Source organism: Nelumbo lutea, chromosome 5 (assembly GCF_056320005.1).
Source record: "Nelumbo lutea isolate HS-2025 chromosome 5, American lotus-T2T, whole genome shotgun sequence".
NCBI lineage: Eukaryota > Viridiplantae > Streptophyta > Magnoliopsida > Proteales > Nelumbonaceae > Nelumbo > Nelumbo lutea.
This window is the reverse complement of record NC_142688.1, coordinates 72,596,891-72,617,225: the sequence shown is the minus strand read 5'-3', so window position 1 is coordinate 72,617,225 and position 20,335 is coordinate 72,596,891. Positions and strand designations below refer to the sequence as shown.

General features: G+C 36.7%; 1 long non-coding RNA gene across 2 annotated transcripts; it reads left to right on the top strand.

Moving 5' to 3' along the window:
• Positions 1–2,896: 2,896 nt before the first annotated feature.
• Positions 2,897–11,652, top strand: LOC148852884 (uncharacterized). Of its 2 annotated transcripts, XR_016099985.1 has the most exons (5): positions 2,897–3,226; positions 3,393–3,635; positions 8,051–8,183; positions 9,900–10,068; positions 10,190–10,440. It is a non-coding gene; the product is annotated as an uncharacterized LOC148852884 (long non-coding RNA). The 2 variants fall into 2 exon arrangements; XR_016099984.1 differs by lacking the exons at positions 9,900–10,068; positions 10,190–10,440 and adding an exon at positions 11,038–11,652.
• The last annotated feature ends 8,683 nt before the right edge of the window (positions 11,653–20,335 follow it).

Below are 20,335 nucleotides of genomic sequence, written 5' to 3'. Positions count from 1 at the left end.
TGACTTACATTAGAAAATCCGTTAGTCATGTTAGCCTCTATGCCTTGACTTGTGTTTTTCTTTTGTTGGTCATATCAGCCTCTATGCCTTGACCTGCATTTGTCTTCCACTGGTTATATCAGCCTCTATGTTTTGACCCATGTCATAAATTTTATCGGTCATGTCGGCCTCTATGCTTTGACCTGCATAAAAAATTCCTTTGGTCATATTAACCTCTATGCCTTGGCCGTATCTATCTTCTATTGGTCATGTTAGCCTCTATGCCTTGACTTACATTTGTCTTTCATTGGTTATATCATTCTCTATGCTTTGACCTACATCAGTATTTTGTTGGTCATGTTAGCCTCTATGCCTTGTGCATGTCTTCCGTTTTTCATTATAGCCTTTATGTATTGACTGGCGCCTGTCTTTCGTTGGTCATGTCAGCCTCTATGTCTTGACCTGCATTTGTCTTTTGTTGGCATATCAGCCTCTTTGCCTTGACTCATGTCTATCTTCCATTGGTCATGTCAGCATCTATGCATTGACCTGCGTTTGTATTCCACTAGTAATATTAGCCTCTATTATTTGATTCACATCAGTATTCTGTTGGTCATATAAACCTTTTATGCCTTGACCTATGTCTATTTACAATTGGTCATGTCAGCCTTTATGCCTTGATCTACGTCTGTCTTCCGTTTGTCATATTAGTCTCTATGCCTTGACCTGCGTCTATCTTCCGTTGGTCATGTTAGCCTCTATGCTTTGACCTATGTCTGTCTTCCGTTGGTCATGTCAGCTTTTATGCCTTGACTTGTGTCTATTTTTTGTTAGTCATATCAACCTCTATGCCTTGATTTGCATTTGTCTTCCGTTGGTCATGTTACCCTCTATGCCTTGACTTTCATTTGTCTTCTATTGGTCATATCAGCCTCTATGACTTGACCGTCGTCTGCCTTCCATTGGTCATGTCAACCTCTATGCCTTGTTCCATCTCAAAAATCCCATTTGTAAGTCTCCTTGCTTTGACCCATCTCAAAAATCCCATTTGTAAGTCTCCTTGCTTTGACCCATACTAGTATTTTAATTGAGTAAATGTAGATGATAAAAATGATAATAAAAAATTAAAGAAAAGAGAAACAAAATAAAAACAAAAAAAAGAAGAGCAAAATAGAAAAGAGAAAAAACAAAAAAAAAAAAAGAAGAGAAAGTAAAGGAATTAAGGATAAATAATGTTTGAAACTTTGTAACAATTATCTTACATTGAGCAGTTATGGTATATCAACTTCAAGACCTTTGTTAAATTTTGAAATATGTTATTAAAATATTTGTTGGTGTTTTGTGATTGTGCTTTGTAAGAAGTTTGAACATTTTGTCCTCCCTAGTCTTGATGATTGGTTTGTTTGTCTTTAACATGGTTTTCTTTGAGATAAGTGTACCTTAACTCCGTAAGGTTTCCAATACCTAGGAGGGGTTGTTTCTCCATAAAAGGTAAAATGTTTTCATGTTATGAGTTATTTTTTGATATGGCTTTTTTAGTGATAAATTTACCTTGATTCTGTAAGGTTGCTGATACTTACGAGGGGTTGTTTTTCGAAAAAAGATAATCAGTTTTCACATCATGAGTTGTTTTTGGTATGTTTTTCCTAGTGATAAGTTCACTTTGATTCTGAATGGTTTCTAATACGTTGGAGGGGTCGTTTAATAGTTTTCACATTATGAGTTGTTTTTCATATGGTTTTCTCACTAACATGTTTACCTTTATTTCGTAAGGTTTCTGATACCTAAGAGGGGACGCTTTTCAAAAAAAAAAGTTTACATGCTTTAAATTGCTTTTGATATGATTTTCTTTACAACAAATACACCCTAGTTCTGTAAGGATTTTAATAGCTAGGGGGGGGGGGGCACTCTACCAAAAGCAAATATTTTAAACATTATGAGTTTCTTTGATAATTTCCTTTATGACAAATGTACATTGATTCTGAAGGTTCTTGATAACAAGGAGAGGTCACTTTGCCAAGAATAAAATGGCATGTGCATAATGGAATGATGCTGCATGGGAATTCCTCTTCTTTGTTCGAATCCTCCTTCTTCATCTTGCCCCTCTTCCGAGCATACTCTTTGCAAAAATCTAAGTGTTTCTTTAGGTCTTTATTGTTTTGTAGTTCCATACCTTATAACAAAGAAGGGCAGCTGTTAGCACCCGAATTTTTCTCGGTCTTTCACTTGAACCCCTAATTTACATATGACCCAATCAGACCGTATGATTAAGCCCTAAATACACCAAAACACCTACCCATAAAGTTCCAATCCCATATTTTCTTGATTTCTGTCTATCAAGTCAGGATTCCATTCTAGATCCTTTCGTTGACCCATGTTCCTATGATCTTGACCCTACTGAATCAATTAGATAATACCACTAGATTGCAGATACCCTAAAATTCCCACTTGTAAAATTTCAGCCCCAAATACCTTTGTTTGCCCCTCTATTGCACCAAGATTTCATTTCAAGACTATAGAATGATCAAATCATGGCCTTTTCTAGATTTGCCCAATCCAAGCCCAGTTGGCCCAATCCGACCCCAGCAATCAATGCAAAATGTCCAAAAACCCCATCCTGCCAAATTTTAACCCAAAAGACTCCTGTTTGAGCATTCATCCAAAAAGATTCCATTTCGATCAATCCCATTAACTTATAAATACAAAACCCCTCTCTGCATTCAATCCCATCTCAACCTTCTGAACATTGACCCAAACCCCATCATCAAAACAGAATCCCGGTTTAACCCCTTAGACCTCGCTGAACCAAAGTTCCACTCGGTTTGGCAAAAATTACCAAATTACCCATCAGGCACCAAAAATTACAAGAATACCATTGTCCCCCCTATAAATAAAACCCAAGTTAAGCATTCAGCCCAAGTGACCCACCAACGGAAATTAGAGACTTCATTGTTCATCTTCCCCTTCCTCTCGACAATGGCGGTAGAGGAGCGACAACCCTCCCCCGATCAGTTCTGTAGCAGTTTCTCTTTCTCTCTCTCTCTCTCTCTCTCTCTCTCTCTTCTTCTTCTTCTTCTTTTCAATTCGGTTCTACCACACCTGTTCTTACCTGATCACTACTACAACTTATTGCAGCGGCAATTTGTTTATTCTCTCATTCTCTCCTCCCTCTTTCTCTTTATCTTTTAGCTTATCTACTTACCCAGTTCATCATCCCTCGCCACACCGTCCCTGATCTCTCTCTGAGGTGCTTCTCACAGTCTCTTCCTCTCCATCTTTGTTATTACCCTATCATCCCCTTAATTTCTCATCGTCTCTCGAACCCAAATTGTATTCCCTGTTGTTCTACCCCCAATGTTGAGTGGAGACCTCAACAACAGCGGCTAATCAGGTGTGCCATTGGTTTCTTGTAGTTGAACGTGATCAACATCTAAAGCTATGCTGTCACCCCACCAACATCCAACGTAGGCACGTTTTGGGCTTAAGTTTGGTTCTAGTGTTGTAGTAAGAATAAATCAGTCCACTTCGCTGATTATGTAGAGCCAAGTAGTATCTATCACTTGGGGCGTTTCTCTCCTCAAATCAAGTGAAGATCATCCAAGATCTAGCCGAAATCCCCTAAACATCGGTTAAGCCTAGGCTGACAATCAACCCAGGTAGGTCCTACTGTATACTTCTTTTTTTCTTTTTCGTTTTTTATGTTTTCCCTTCTCCCATTTATCACAAGATAACCAACATTGAGATTGTTGTCGCGGAATTATGTGTTCATCTTCTGACCAACATAAATATAGGAAGTAATGTTATTCCCTTTGTAAATTGGATTCCTAATGTTGCTATTGACAATATACCTGTGACTTCAATCATTGAATTTGGAGAAAGTGATTAGATTACAATACCAAGAGAAGACAAATTCCTAAACATAGGAGTAGTGACCAACATCTTTGTGAACAAACAATACTCGCACCAAAGAATGATGAGATACATGATATTAATGCATATATGCTTTTGCTTTTGGTAGGAGATGTTCAAACATACTCAAGTGCAAACACACTTACTGATGTTGAATAATTACCATATAGTCAACTAAACTAATATTCCCTCAAATATTTAAACTCCTTGAACTTTGCTGGCTTTCCACCTCATTTTTTTTTTTTTTAAATTGGAAGTTGGTGTCTCGATAATATTGTTGTGAAATCTGAACCAATCAAATGGATTATACAATGGAACATGACTTATAATTCAAAGATTTAGAATTCAGATAATTGAAGCAAAGATTATAATAGGAAACCTCATAGGTAAAATAGCTTATATTCCTCGCATTAAAATGTCTCCATATGTAGTTTGTTTATCCTTCAAAATAAAAATGAGACAATTTCTTATGAAATTTGCTTTTGCCATGAAAATAAACACAAGTCAAGGGAAAACATTTAAAAATGTTGGTGTGTGTTTAGAAACCCATGTTTTTACACCGGAACAATTATATGTAGTAGCTCAAGAGCATCTTGAAAAGTAGGTTTAAAGATTTTAGTTAAAAATAAAAATACATAACCAATTAATCATACAAGAAAGAGGTGTTCAATGAAATTTATAATAAGTAAAGTAAGTTTATTTTTAATATCAAATTATATAACTTATTTAAATTTGTATATCAAATTTTATTAAACTATATTAATAACTTTTTTTTTTTTACCTTATGTAGGAGATGTATTTTACTCAAACTTTTGACTTGCACTTGAACATACATAGATCATAATAGCATTTCAAAGGACACTATTGGGAATAGTTAGCATATATCCATTTTAAAGAGGTGATCGTACCCAAAGAATTTATAGGATGGTCTTTTGTTGACTTTAATATAAGTCCTAAAATGAATAATGGGTATGCATATTTTATAAATTGTATTAGTGCCAATTTAGAATATGAATATTTTTTTCATGGAGATGCAATTAAAGCCAAGATGTATACTGTTGAAATTGAAAGGCTTATTAGTAAATTTGTTGAAGGCACTGTTTGTTCTCTAAGACATCTGTGTGTCTTACCAGCTGATTATGAGTTCACAATTGTATCTGTTAATGTACAAATATAGTTTACTATATCAACATAGATTTTGGGAGCAATTTGTAATTATCCAAAATTTCCATTATACAAATACCATTTTGTCTCATTTGACAAATTGGGAAACTATAAAACAAGAAGAACATTTATAGGTATAAGAATGTCATTATATAAGTGTTAATGAAATTCACATTTCTTAAATTTTAAATCATAAAAAAATATAAAAATCAATTGTTTGTTTTTCTCACCTTTACATATATAATGGGAATTGTCACTTATGTAGGCACTAGTGTTTGTAAAACCGGATTGGACTGGTCGGTTAGACCGATTGAACCATGACCGGTACCTTTGTCAGTTCGATCATGCCCCAATAATTGCACTTGATAAAAAATGGATGAAAATTGGTTGACTGGCCGGTTTAACCAAAAAATTGGTGAACCGGTCTTGGTTTTGTGAAATTACCGTGGTCCTTAAAACAATTGAAAATTTAAAATGTGTTTAATAAGACTTGAAGCCATGACCTCTTATTTCTAAATATTGCTTAATTACCATTAGTCTACTTCTTTACTTGTGTTAATTAATGACTATTTATTATACATATTATTTTATTATACACGTATTTTAAAGAAAATATAAATTAAGAGATTTAAACTCTAGTCACTGCTTTAAAATTAAGGAATTTGCTATCTATCTACCATATTTAAATATATCAAAAGTTATAAAATCCATGATATATAGTATTTATATGAAACGCAGTATATATGTATGTGAACCTCTCCCTTCTCTTGTTTTATGCCCAATCCGATTCTCTGAATAATGGTAGGCTCACAAACAACACTTGTATCAAGTTCAAGAAAAATATATGTTTTTCTAATTGATTGCCAATACAATAACTTTTCTCATTAGTATTTATCTATTTTATACTAATACATATTTTTTTATACTATATCGATGCATGGCTCCAGTTACATTCACTCTTGGGATGCACATGAAGACAGATTTAAAAATATTACAACATACAGATAGTGGCTATATTGTCTTTGTTACTACAGTAGTAAAGATATCTTTGTACGATGGTACAAAATAACAACATTTCACTTTGCTGGCTTCAAAACTGGCTTGGAATCTCAACATTCGGGAAGTTAAAGCAACTAAAAATATTGGTAATGTAAAATTTATATCTTTAGTGAAAGTGGTAATATAAAGAAAATTAAGGTTTACATCTTCACTAGTAATATACAAAATTAAAATTTTTGTCAAAATCAAGAAAAAAACTTATATTAAATACATGTTCAAGGCAAGTGAGAATGAAGAAGTACAACCCATAATTTGATTCTACCGAAATCGAAATGTTAGTTCATATTTAGACCAACTTGCTTCTTTAAAATATATAACTTTTTCTTTAATTCAACTCTCTGCCAATTGGAAACACATTAAATGCATGTATTTTTTTGCAAACCCTTTCTAACTAAATGTGTTTCCACTTATTATAGGAGTGATACCGACTAAATGGAGAGTATGCATTATCATTGTTTAAGCTCTAAAGTAATACTCTCCAATCATTAATTTTATAACTCATGTTCAATGAGACAATGAAAGTTGAAAGTTGTTAGGTGAAATTCAGTACACATCTAATTAAAATACTTTTAATAGCCTAATTTGATTTTCTACTAATGCAAACATATGCAATTATAGGGTCAATTGTACACGTCAAAACCCTACAACTCAGGGTAAGGTCTAATGACTTAAATTTGTAAGTCAACTTCCACCAAGTCCACAACTTCAACCCATGAGTAACAAAATTTCACACAACATAAGAAGTTCAAACATTCATAATTTCTAATATAGTTTTCTCACAAACATGTTATTTCTCTATTAATCTAATACTTATTCTAGCATTTATTCCTATTTAGGTGCATCCTTATACAAAAATAGGTTTAAAAGAAGTTCAACTTGCATAAGGTAAATATAATAACAGAATTCCAAGTTGTTTAATGTAATAACTTTTGTCTTTCTTACCTTTATTCTATGTGTTTCTTGTATATCAAAACTATTTAAGAAATTTTACAACTTCGGATAACCAGGAATTAGTTTTTATAAAACATAATTTTGCTGCACACTATGTTATTGCTTTATTAATCTAATACTTACTTTATTGCTGCTACTCCAATCCAAGTGCACCTTTAACAATAAGAAGTTTAACTTGCACACCATAAATATAGTTACAAAATTCCAAGTTCTCTAATGTGATATATTTTGTCTTACTTTTATTCATTGTGTTTTTGTATATCATAGCCATGAAGAAAGTTCATGACTTTGATTTAGTAGTAAGAAACTTTTATCTCACATAATTTTGTTGTGATTATATAAAACCAATCATATTAACTATTCTTTATGTCACTACAAGAAAACTAGGATGTCTCCGCGGTTTTGGTTCGACAAGTTTAAAAGTAGATGTGGCATGGTGTGAAATTATTCCCAACATCGGTGCTGACAGTCTATTTTGCCAAAAGATAGTGGGTCCCATAGGGTTAAATGTTTTGATTTTTTGAAACTAAAAATTAGCGGTCTAATATTTTCGTAACTTGATCATTGTAATGGGCCCCACCACTAAAAAAAGGAGGATTGCGCCACATTAAGGGTCATTACAATCGACCTAACTCTAGTTCTTTCGCAACAAAAAACCCTCAGCTCTATATCCCTTCGTATTCTCTAACACTATCATAGAAAGAAAACCTCAACCTATCCCCTTTTAAATCATTAGTTATTTCTCTGATCATCACCCTCAATATTTCATTCCTTTCCTCCCCTTAGATCATTAGCCTCTACTATTACCATAACAGACCACCTCCATACGTTGATGAAGAGAATTCTCTACAATAGCTGCTACTCCATGAAGCCCTAAATAACAACACATTTAGTGGGCATGGCTCCTTCATGTTCTCTAAAACATAAATAGTGGGAGGTTTGTCCAAGTTTGCCATTTCTTCATTCGGTTTCATTTCATTATATACAGGTTTTACCTAAGTATGCATTGATGATTTCATTGCCTTTGAATGGATGATGTGCGTTCATCATGGAATAGTTGATTGGAAACTTTGTTCTCATCATCGTAAGACATTACACTTCATCCTATTATAAAAGACTTGGTACGTTACTCTGTTCTAGCCATTTTGTTTATTTGGAAATTGAGTTTTGCTTTGATCTAGTTACCTGATTTTGCATTGTTAAATGTTTATGGATCTTTCTCTCTTTTTGGCTGTATATAGTTATAACCTTTTTTCTTGTGAAACCCTATTTTCTTAGTTTTTCTACATTCCCAACTTTAAATTGCAACTGTAGGATTCTAGTACTTCTCTATCCTGTTTTAGTCTCTCCATATTTTCCACCCATTCTATAGGAATTGACTTGTGAGTTCGAATGCTTGTTGGGGAAAAAAGTAAGATCTGAACTAAGAGTTCGTATTTTCCACATGTGGTTTTGTATTTTCCATCTAAGGTCTACAATTGAACAGGCCTGAACTCCAACACAGTTAAAATCTTACTCCATTGTAATTTAATTTTAGCCTAGCCCCTAGAAATTGCAACACCAACTGAAGTAGTTGCAATGACATACCTGTAAATGCCATATTTTGGAGGGAGATACCCCTTCAATGACATACCTGTAAATGCCATATTTGATATTTTTTGGTAAATTTTGTATTTTCTATAATTTATAATAATTTCAAGATTGTTGTTGTTTCAATATTTTTTTTTTTCGGATTGAATGGGATCCAAACCAATATTTTTGCATTAAAATGGATCAGATTGGACTCTCTGTCCAATTTATTTGGATTGAATTGGGTTTGGACTGCCCATCATTGGGTACACATTGGATTGGGTTAGGTTGGGGCACAACCTGTCCAATTGGCACCCCTATTTTACACAAAGGAATGTAAGCTTTGAGCTACATATATTGAAGAGGTGTCATCATTTTCATTTGGTTGTATGACTATATTAATAGGTGAAGCAAGATATTGCAATCCACTTTAGTTTTTCCTAGAGGTGCAAATCAAGTAACCAATTTGAAGAATTTATGTTGCTTCTAGTTTGGCTTTTGTGATAGGTCCATTAAAATTTTAACAATTTCCCAACCCAAACCCATCCAAGTTGCACTTCTAGTTTTTTCCACTATAAGTAGGTTGACTCCACTTATAGGTACCTCTTTAGTTCATTCAGAATCTTCTTCTTCTTCTTCTTGTTCTCTCTCTCTCTCTCTCTCTCTCCTCTCCCCCACCCCCACTTTAATCTAACTCAGAAAAGCCTTAATCCCTATCTATATGGGGGTTACTATACAAATCCTTTTTCCTCATTTCATTATTTAAAGGGCTCTCTTTATAAAAAAAAGTAGAAAATAAAAAAATTAAATCCCAAATCCTTTTTCCTCATATCCCCCCCTAAAAAAGATAAAGAAACTATCTTGAAATAGGCAAACCACATACAACTCACTCCTCCCAACTCACTTTGGCCAATCTATTTCTTGTTTGGAAAACTCTTACCAAATTGTTTGTTCTGCATGGATATACTATTTTATTTTTCTCTATTGATCAACATAAATGTATATGCAATTACTTTATGGTTTTATGTATGTAGAAGACACGAAGGTTTTTGTTCCATGCTCCACAATGCATGAAACAAAGATTGTGGTTTGCAAATATCTCATATTGATGTTTTAAGCTCTTTGTGGATAAGATTCATTTTGCATAGTCTATGAGTGTTAGGAATCCCATCCCTTCCCTTTAAATAAAGGTTGCTTTCTTCCTTAAAGAAAAGAAGAGGAAGTGAAAGTTTCTCCATTTCACATGTTTATTTCTTTAATTTACAAAGGTACTAATTTGGGACTTTGGGAGCATTATGTTTTGACAAACCAATCCTGCAAGTGCATCTATGTGTGGAATGAAAATTGTTGCTATTGGAACTGATACCAAGGGAAATATCAACATTGAGGAATTGAGGAAGGTTGCTAAAGCAAATAGAGAACCTATCTGCTCTTAGGGTATGGATAGTTCACAATAGTTACACTCTGATTTGGTTGTTTAATTTACTATGAACATAAAGCTGATAAAATGTGCAAAACAAGTAAATTTCTCTATTGATATAAATCATTGAATGTTTAGGTATATCCATCAACTCATGGAGTCTATGAAGAAGGTATCAATGAGACATGCAAGAAAATTCATGACAATGGCTGATATTATTCATTCTTGAATACTTGACATTGCTTTGTGTTGGTTTTGTTCAACCTGCCAATGTTGGCATATAACTGGTTACCTTGAAATCTACTTCTTTACTCATACGACTGAGTTGGAATATTAGTAACAATTATCTAAAATTTTAACTAAAGACTAAGTTTTTCCTCTTCCTCTTATTTCAAGTGGTAGTTGTTGATTCTTGATCTCATGAAAGACATGGATATTAGTGTGGCGACAATACTTTCATTTCCTCTATTTGCTACATTTGGTTAAAAAAGTGAAAAAGACACCTTGCTTCTTTGTTCAATTGATTTATCTTTATATTTTTGAGCTTGACATTCCATACATAGAAATGTTTTTTTTTTCATATTTTTAAAACAAAATTCTTATTCCCAATTTGCAGTAACTTGGCAAGGATAGAGATAAGTGCACAAAAACAAGCAAAATCAGGCACTAAAAATGTTGGATGGTATGAGAAATGATGAGAATCCTTACACCTTTTAGTTATTCTAGAATTAGACAAATGGCATCAATGGTTCACTAATGTCATAGTACTTTGACATGATTTGATTCAACAAACTTCATTTGCTGAAGTTGTCTCTGTAGTCTTCACACCAAACATCATTCACAGTCCTCTAGGTACCTTCGAGCTCTGATATATACAAAAAAAACTAGCAATATGTGATAACTGTAGGTCATTAGTTTGGTGTTCTTAATGACTATAAATTGAGAAGATTTTTTAGCTGATTATGATTATTTACATGTGTTCATAGGATGCTTGGACAACATTTACCTCCTAGGATGTCTTATTTGGCTAGAAAATGCTTAAGGTCACTCTGTATCTTCATTTTTGTTGTCAAGAATGCTTGAGAACTCAAACACAAGGAAAAATGCTTGCATTATAACCTCTACAACAAGCTGTCTAGAACAGTTGATGAGCTAAAAGTCCATTTATCAACTCAAGTGCTTTGCAATGTGCTTGGTGGTTTCGTTGGGAACCTACATTCTCTTATGTTGATGTTTCAATAAGATGTGATGAGATTCCAATGGAGAAGACATCAATGGAGATGAAAGTGAGTAGTAAATTGTAGCATGTTCAAAATATATGCATTATTTTTGGGCCTTTTCTTTTCTTGAGCGATCTCCCATTTTGCAATACTTCGAAGATGAAAAACACCTGTCTTCTCTAACAATTTATATGCTATCATTTTTAGGTTTAACCACTACACCAAGTGCATTTGCATTGGTAGATGTGCTACATTATTCAAGAAATTGATTTTTAAAGTACTTGTAATTTTTATATATCAATTTGATAGTGTATTTGAACAATTTGTTTTGGATATTATAATAATTAATCTTTAAATTAATAGATTGAGTTTTAAATTGCATCTTTTGTTTAAGTTGTTTGAGTTTTCATATATCAATTTTCAAGAGTGTATTAAGAAAGTATTAAAGTCATGAATCAATAAAGTGTAGGTATAAAAATGTTGAAATTAGCCTACCACAAAAAAACACAGATCTAAACAGGCAATCACCCAATTGTCGGCTTAACCATAAATAAGGCCTAAATGGTGATAAGATGTGATCTAAGCTGGTCGTTCAAACCGCCTGCCTGAAGAAGTAGGCCATCGTTTGGCAAAACTAGAGCCGACAGTCTTTGGTGTCTAAGTCGATAGTGTAATCCACTAACACAGATCAAACAATCTTATGACTTTAACTTGTGTTGGTGTTGAGAACTGTCGACATAGATGTCAAATTCAAAACAAGCTGACTGTCTACTTTTATTTGTATTAGTGGTTTGCAATGCCGGTATTTATAATACATTTTGTAGGAGGTGTATGGCTGGGTGAAGGGCAGTCTCTTTGAAAGATAGAGGAAGGCTCATAAGGAATGAAGGACGGGGCTCTTAGATCAGGGTTGCACGATCGGAGATTTAGGGCATGCCTGAGAGTACTGGAAGGTAGAATGCTTAGGATCCGATGAGTTCCAATGTGAGGAGGATCTCTATTTATGGAGGAGGTCCCGAAATCCTAAAAGGTAGGAGATGAGGATATTTACTTTGTATCGGGGAAGGGAATGGTTGATTCATTGTCAATTATTAGATGCGCTACTGGGGTATTGCCCACGTGTCTCATGAGGATCTTCTCAAGGATTGGCTTTCCTTATCCTTGAGATTCCTCATTACTCGTGTGTGCTACTACCTTTTTGCGTGCCATAACTTATCCTATGTGGCAATAGTGACATCATCGTTCGGCGGTCGGTACTTCATCATTTCCACATGGTGGTTCACAAAGTCCTTTGCTTTTGTGGGTTCACGTGTGTTCGGGCACATGCGTGTCTCATTGTAGGTTCAACCTATTGTCCTTTTTAACCTATCATCCAGAGTGGGCTTGTGGGATGTTAGTTCATCGCATGTCATAGTATGTGTGGCTCCATCGCACACTTAGGTGTGTTTGGGTTTCTTGGATGGGTCTTTCTGAGGTTCATTTAGGTTCGGATGTTGACTGGATTTGGTGGACTGTGGGTTTATCGCGGTTTTTCTTAATGTTTAGCGGGTTTATCACAAAAGTGGCAGTGTACCACAAGTTCATTGTAGCGTGGGGTAGATTGTAAGCTGTTCATAAGTGCTTCTGTGGTGTTACTCTTAGTGTTTGAGTGTTCTTTGAGGGTCTAGGTGAGTTGTAGATTCCTACATTAGCCCCCCTTCTTATTGGTAAAAGGGAGCTTATCGATAAGCATATTGCCTTTTCATCTTCGGGTTTTTTGGTGGTTACGCTTGTATGTGTTGGGTTTGGTGTTTCTGCCTGCTTTGTGGTTTTGTGTCAATTGTATGCACCTTGTGTTCTTGTTTGGTGGCTCGTTATAATTTGAGGCTTAGCCTCTTGTCTTTTGGTGATTTGTTTTTTGGCAGCAGTAAGTGTTGCTCATTAATTGTGTGCTCTAGCCCCCCCCCCTCCCTGATTGTTGACAGGAAGAAAATCAGCAAAAGACAACGCAAACTATAGTAATGAGTGCAGCCTTTTGATAATGGGCATGAGAGGTGGTTGATGACCAAGTTACGACCGTAGTCATCATTTCGCTGATTCTAGTGTAAGAGGTGCCACGTGTGTCGTGGCGTTCCATTTTCTTGGGGGCATATTTATGAGTTGTGTTGTATTGCCTTTCGCAATGATTCGTCTAGGTGTGCCTATTTGGCTCCCTCTCACCAAGTCATAAGTCGTCTATAAAAGGGTGCGGTGTGTCCTATTTCTTATCATCATCATTTGTGTTCAACCTATCTATCTTGTTTTGGTTGTCCTGTTCTCCCTTGCAATTTGCGGTTAGTGATGGCTCTTGATCAGAACAGTGCATAGATGGCTATCAGTTAGTCTGTGGGCTCTAATTCGCTATCTTTGGCGAGGTTGGTACCTTGTGGGGTAGATGACAATTCAAAGTTGGCCTTGGTCTATCAGCTGCTTGTGTAGTATTTTGAGGAAACTTCATAGCCCCTTTGGGGTACGAAGCCATCGAAGGCATCCTTGTTCAAGGCATTCGTTTGGGTGACAGGGGTAGTGGTGAGATTCATGGAGACATGCATGTGCGTGGCCTTCTCCACCACTTTCAGAGGAGTGGCCTAGACATGGTACCAGAACCTAGCACCCGGATTGATAAGAAGTTGGGCGTAGTTCGCGCAAGCCTTCACGTTCCACTTCGTCACCAGTAAGCGGTGCCCGCGAACTGAAGAAAGCCTGCTCAACATAGTACAGAGAGAGGGAGAGTTCGTCCGGGGCTATATCAAACGATTCAATGATGCATGCATGCAGATACCGCGCCTGGACCCTGCCATGCGCCTTGCAGCAGCCAAGAAGGGCGTGACGCACAAAGAGTTCAAATGGCAGATGGTCGTTAACCAACCTCTACCATAACCGAATTCCTTAAGCTCGCTGACAAATTTATAGCCACAAAGGAAGAGATCAACCAGAAGGGTGAGGGTGCGCCCGAGAAGAGGAAGAGAGAAGGAGAGCCTTCCAGCCAAGTGAACAGTCGAAAGAAAAATGATGCATCTCGGGGGGCAAAGCTCGATTAGTCGTTTTGAGTCCCTGTAGCGGACCGAACTGATTACACCCCACTAAATGTGAAGCAGGCCGAAATCCTGATGGCAATCAAGGATGCCCCGTACGTGAAATGGCCACTCCGCTTGAGGGGGAATCCCAATGAAAGAAATAAGAATTTGTATTGTAGTTTTCACAGAGACCACGGTCCTAGTATCGAGAACTGTAAGAACCTCCATGACGAGATAGAGAAGTTGATCTGTCACGGATATTTAAGGAACTTTGTACGAGATAGATAACCTCCATGACGAGATAGAGAAGATCTTTCGAGGTGGATGGTTGCTGCCCTTTGAACTTCCCTGCGTTGTCATCAATCTGGCATTAAACACGCTTGTGACAGTGATGTTCGAGATAATGAATCTCCCTTTCAACCAGATATCTTGGTTTGTCCTTACGTAGTGGTTTAGGACTTGTGGGAGTATTTTTTGCCATTGGCTTTTACACCGAGTATATTGAAGAATGCGTGATTTGATTGGCGCATGTATTCTAGAAAGCCGGGCTTGGAAAGTTGCCATTGATTTATGGATGGTTGATGGGGGACGTGTCCCATCGCGTTGAGGCAGCTAAGGCAAAGTTGACTGAAGCTGCTAGGAGGCTCGCAGACCTTGAGGTGGAGTGCCATCGCTAGCGTCAACTAGTGGCGGAGTATGAAGTAGAGGTGGGTGAGCTGATGGCGTTTGAAGCTCGAAGGCCACTGCTCGAGAGCATAAAAGCAATGAGGGATGAGTGGGCTGCTCTATGAAATCTGTATTTTATTTTATTTATTTTATATATTTGTTGTTTGTAGTTATGTGAATTAATGTTGAATGAATGCAATGAGCTTTTTCTGCATTTTAGTGGACTTAATTTACTGTCTTTCACATTATATTGTATTTTTGAGAATGGATTGTGGGTAGCTTTAGTTTTGTTTAATCGTTTGTAGCTAGATTGCACCCACGATGTGGTGGTGTTTATCCTAATTCAAGCAATGCTCATTTTAGTTCTCTGGTTTAGCTACATTGCTGCCCACCCTTTGGGTGTTGGTAATGTTGCTGCCCCCCCCTTTTTTTGTGTGCTTCGGTCTTGCTGGCTGATTTGTATATAGCGATTACTGTTAGATAGTTTTTGTATGCGCTTAGCTTCAATCAGAATGATGCACATTATGAATTTATTGTAAATGAATAAAGTACATATTTGATTCATGTTCCTTTTGTGTGTTTCTGTGTAATACCCTTAAACTGGACACATAATGAGACTCGTATTAGTTTAGAATGTTCACAGCCAGTGGGTCGGTTTAGGGAGATCTATCCTGATAAGGCTGACACAGATGTGTCACCAAGTCAGTTAGGGTGGCATATCTCAGCCGTTAGGGTAAGACCCTAGGCACATACAATGTAAGATTAATTGAATTTTTGAACCGGGCCAGGTTTTCAGTATTGCCCTGGACCTTGGAGACTAATGGGCAAAACTGAAAAGTTACACCCGATCCCTAGACTCGATTATGATACTGCAATAGGTGTCGGATTTGACTATCTTTGATATACCAATCAGTGATATCCTTAGCGGGGGTCAAAATCTGGGTATGTTGGGACGGTCTGAGAATTCATCTGAGTGGGTAATCATAGTGACATGATCAGCTTCTTTGTCGGACAAAGGTAATGATCGTGGATGCACTCTCACAGATGGAAACTAACACTGTCGGTAGCTAATTTTAATCGTTGATATTTGTTTTGCAAAATATATTTTATATGAGATATAAAAGTATATATATATATATATATATATATTATGGTTTCTAAAATATTTGCAAATGTTTTAATTCTCGCGATCCATGTAAGCAAAGAGTGCAACACTGTTCTTTGCAGCCGAGAGAGAGAGCCTCTCTTGTCGGGCAGTGTTTAATCATTATGGGCTGAGAGGTTAAGTGTAAGACCATTGTGGGTAATACCTGATTGGTTAATCTTGCATCTGCCTATAGTTCCTGGTGTTACAAGGTGGCTTGGCCTAGGTACCACTTAGGGTAAGTGTTGGTTCCATAGAGCCCATGTGATGGGTTTCACGGGGTGCACTGTCCATAGTAGTGTATTCGGCCAGGCCTTGTAACAAAGGCTGGGCTGAACCCATTTGGCTGATGTGTAGATCAATGTTTGAGTCTCACGCCATACAAGGAAGTCCAACTGGGCAGCAGTTTGGAAGGCTAAGTGAGCACATAATCTTAATGGTTTTAAAGACCATTTCAAACTTGGTCGATTTGATTAGTTTAAATGAGGGGCGGATTTGGGATTAAATCAGTTGATAGGATTGAGCCTTGACCTTATCCACTCAGAGAGTCCAAGATCTAAATGAGCCTCCTAATGGGATTAGAAGATGGCTGATCTAATCTATTGATAAGATAAGGGTTATCCCTTATCACTTAAAGGGACTTCTGATTCAAATATGATTTGTATCAGTAGTTCCTAATGGGATTAGGAGCTGATCCCTTTAAGCCTATAAAAGGAGTAGGGGGCGACAACCTTTAGACAACATTAAGGCCTCTAGTCTTCAGAGCTGAAATCACAGAAGAAAGATTTTTGCAATCTCTACCAAATTCTTTCTTGCCACCTCCTTCCTTCTGTCGCTATATCTCCAGTTCGATCCCCAACTTTGTAGGAGAAATCAATATTTGATCTTGATATCAGATCTTTGTGAAATGACTGATTGGAAGCAGCACTCTAGTGCCATCCATCCATTCTTACGAAGGATCAGGTTTTTGGAGAACGCTGCTGATTCTGCTCCATCCTACACTGCGCCATATTCAGTGGAAACAGTCTTTGGATCATTCCTTGGGCGTGAACACCTCCACTGAGAGATAATATTTCTTTGTATTAGGTATACCTCACTCCTACTTGTTTTTGGTTCAGATCTGGTTCAGTTTAAGGTTCAAGATTGATCATTGAAAATATGATTTTCTAAATAGGGAATGCGATTCATAGTTGAAGGGAGAGAAATTTTATTGAAATTTGCACACCTTATTCCGCAAGATTAGGGCGTCCATACGATGAATCTCTCATCCCTTCAGTGGTATCAGAGCCATGGTTCAAATCTTGAACCAATTTATTTCAGATCTGAACCTGCACAAATGGGCAGAAGGCATTCTACCTGATTTGCACAGATAAATGGGTTGTTCATACAAAAGGAGATTGAAATCTTGATTTGCACATGGAATCTGCGATTTTGTAGTTTTTGGATTATTTTATTACATTTGGTTTGTAAAATAATTTTTTTTTTTATTTTTTAGACTGAATGTATAGGTATTCGATCTGATTTAATTATTAATAGAAATTATGATTTTTATTTATTTTATTTTGGATCGAAGATGGCGGTGCAAGGAAGGATATTTCGCAGATGGGAGAATCACTATCTAAAATTTGCAGTTTGTGAAACTGCAACTTATGATCTAACCTCTGTTTTGCAGGATGGATTGTGCGAACAGCCCTATGTGATTGATTCTTGATTGTTCTTTTATCAGTATTTAATTTCAAATTATTTTTTTGAATTAAAGATTTAATTAAAGATCAAAACTTAGACCCATTCGAACGAAGATTGGTTCAAATTGTTTGGACCGAATCTAGGGTTCGATCAAGGCTGAATGTTAGCCCTAATTTTCCCACTAATGGGCCAGATGATTGATAATTAATTAAATGTTTAATTCGGCCCAACCTGTAAAGGCCCAGTTTTAAATAGTTAAAACTACTAAAAGCCCACTTAACACATAAAACTATATGGGTCGAATCAATCAACCCTAATTCAACCCATATACATAGATAATATTAATGGTTAATATTATGGATTCAAAATGGGATTCAAATGGGCTTTACATATATTTAATTGATTGGATCAATTTATCATTGCATGTGATGTTTGGATGTGTGATGTGCTACGTACATGGGTCATAAGTGTTTGGCACATGCTTAATCGACAGTGGCTCTTGCACACACCATGACCGAATGCACATCATTGCCATGGTGTCTCTTTTGGTGATTAGATGACCTCCCTCAATGGTGGGTCCCATATCTCATGGAGGGGTTACGTGTGGAATCTTAGCCGATTTGGGCCCATCGAAATCTGACTTTGTGAAAGTCAGAGGGAGCCACTTTGGTTTGACCTAGATCAAACTAGGGTATAATTTATTGTTCCTTCTAACTAATATGAGTGCATGTGATAGGGAGATTCATATAATGAACTCTCTAAAGGCCTTCCATCATTGGCATAAGGATGGGTCCTTTAATAATGAGGAAACACACCAGAAAATTGGGTGTTTTATAAGGTGATAGGGGCGTCATAGATCGATGTGGGAGGGGCTTCACCATAAAAAGGGAATTCTCTCACGGTACTTTGGCGTTCATGAATATGATGGGTAAGCACTCATTGGACAGAAAGGTTTTTCTGAAAATAGCTCTGAACTTTGTCTGATAGAGGCCAAAGGGAAAACTCATATGATGAGTGTATATGATTATTCACAAAAAGGTGGTGGGGTTATGTAGCTGAAACAATTGGCTCTATGCACCCTATGTGATTTCTCACATTTCTAAAGACAATTTGTAGTATCCGTCACTAAGAAAGGAGGGAAATCTTAGAGATAAATAAATGAGAATGGAACATAGATTAAAATCCATATCTATGTAATGAACATGTATCAAATTAGGTTGTGGACTGATGTTTGCTCTTTTATCAGAAAATGGCAAATGGACAATTTGCAAAGCTTCTTGATGACAACAAGCTGAAGGGCCCAAAGTATGCCGACTGGTACAAGAATCTTATGCTGATCCTAACTTCAAAAAAGTTGGACAAAGTGGCTAAAAATCCTGCCTCAGAGCGTCCGAGTGATTGGGCTTCTGAGACTATCAGGATTGGGAGGAGAAAAACTCCCTTACCCGCTGCTATATCATTACTTCTTTGGACAATCCAATACAGGGGCAGTTCGATTAGATCGAATTTGCCAAAGACATATTTGATAGTCTGAGGACAATGTATGAAGAGCAGAATCGTTCTACTCAACAGAAGGTCTTGAAATAGTTCATTGCTGCACAGATGTTTAAGGGCCATCAAGTTCATGACCATTGTCTTTGGATGATGGGATACATCAACGAACTGGAGGCTCTTAGATTCGGGCTGGACCTTGTGACTCAGATAGATGTTATCCTTAATTCTTTGCCTCATTTCTTTAATCCATTCATCATGAACTACAACATGAATAAGCTGAATGTTAGCGTATAAGAGCTCAACCATATATTGCAACGAGCGAAAGAACTGATAAAAAAGGATGAGCCTGTAGCTATGCTTGTTGAGGTTAGCAAGACAGGCAAGAGAAGGAGGAAGACAAAGAAGCATAAGAAGAAAGCCACTAAGGGTAAGAAGCAGAAGAAAGACAAAGCATTGGATGCTTGCCATTTCTGCAAGAAGACTGACCACTGGAAAATGAACTGTCCTGCCTACCTGGAATCCAAGAAAGGTAATTTTGAACCCTGTGTTATAGAAACCAATTTATTGGTAGCTTCTACGTCCTGGTGTATTGACTCTAGTGCTTCAACTCATGCGTGTAATGAAGGGATAGGATATCCATCACATGGACGCCCAAATCTTGCAAAATGGATCGGGCGAGTTTCAAAAATTTTTTCAATCTTTGCAGGGAATCGAATTCCCTATTTTAGAAAAATATATTTTTCAAGGATTAATCTTTATCCATTAACCAAACCAGATTTGAACCAAAAGGAGTAGAATGGAAGATGTACCTGATACGGAGAAATAATATCTCCCAATGGAGGTGTTCACGCCCAAGGAAGGATCCAAAGACTGTTCCCACTAAAGATGGCGCAGTGTAGGATGGAATAGAATCAACAATGTTTTTCAAAAGTACTTGACCCTTCACAAGAATCAACTGGATGGCTTGTGAATACAACTCCCAAAAGATTGATATCAAGATCAGATCTTGATTTCTCCCAAGAACTGGAGATCGAGCTGG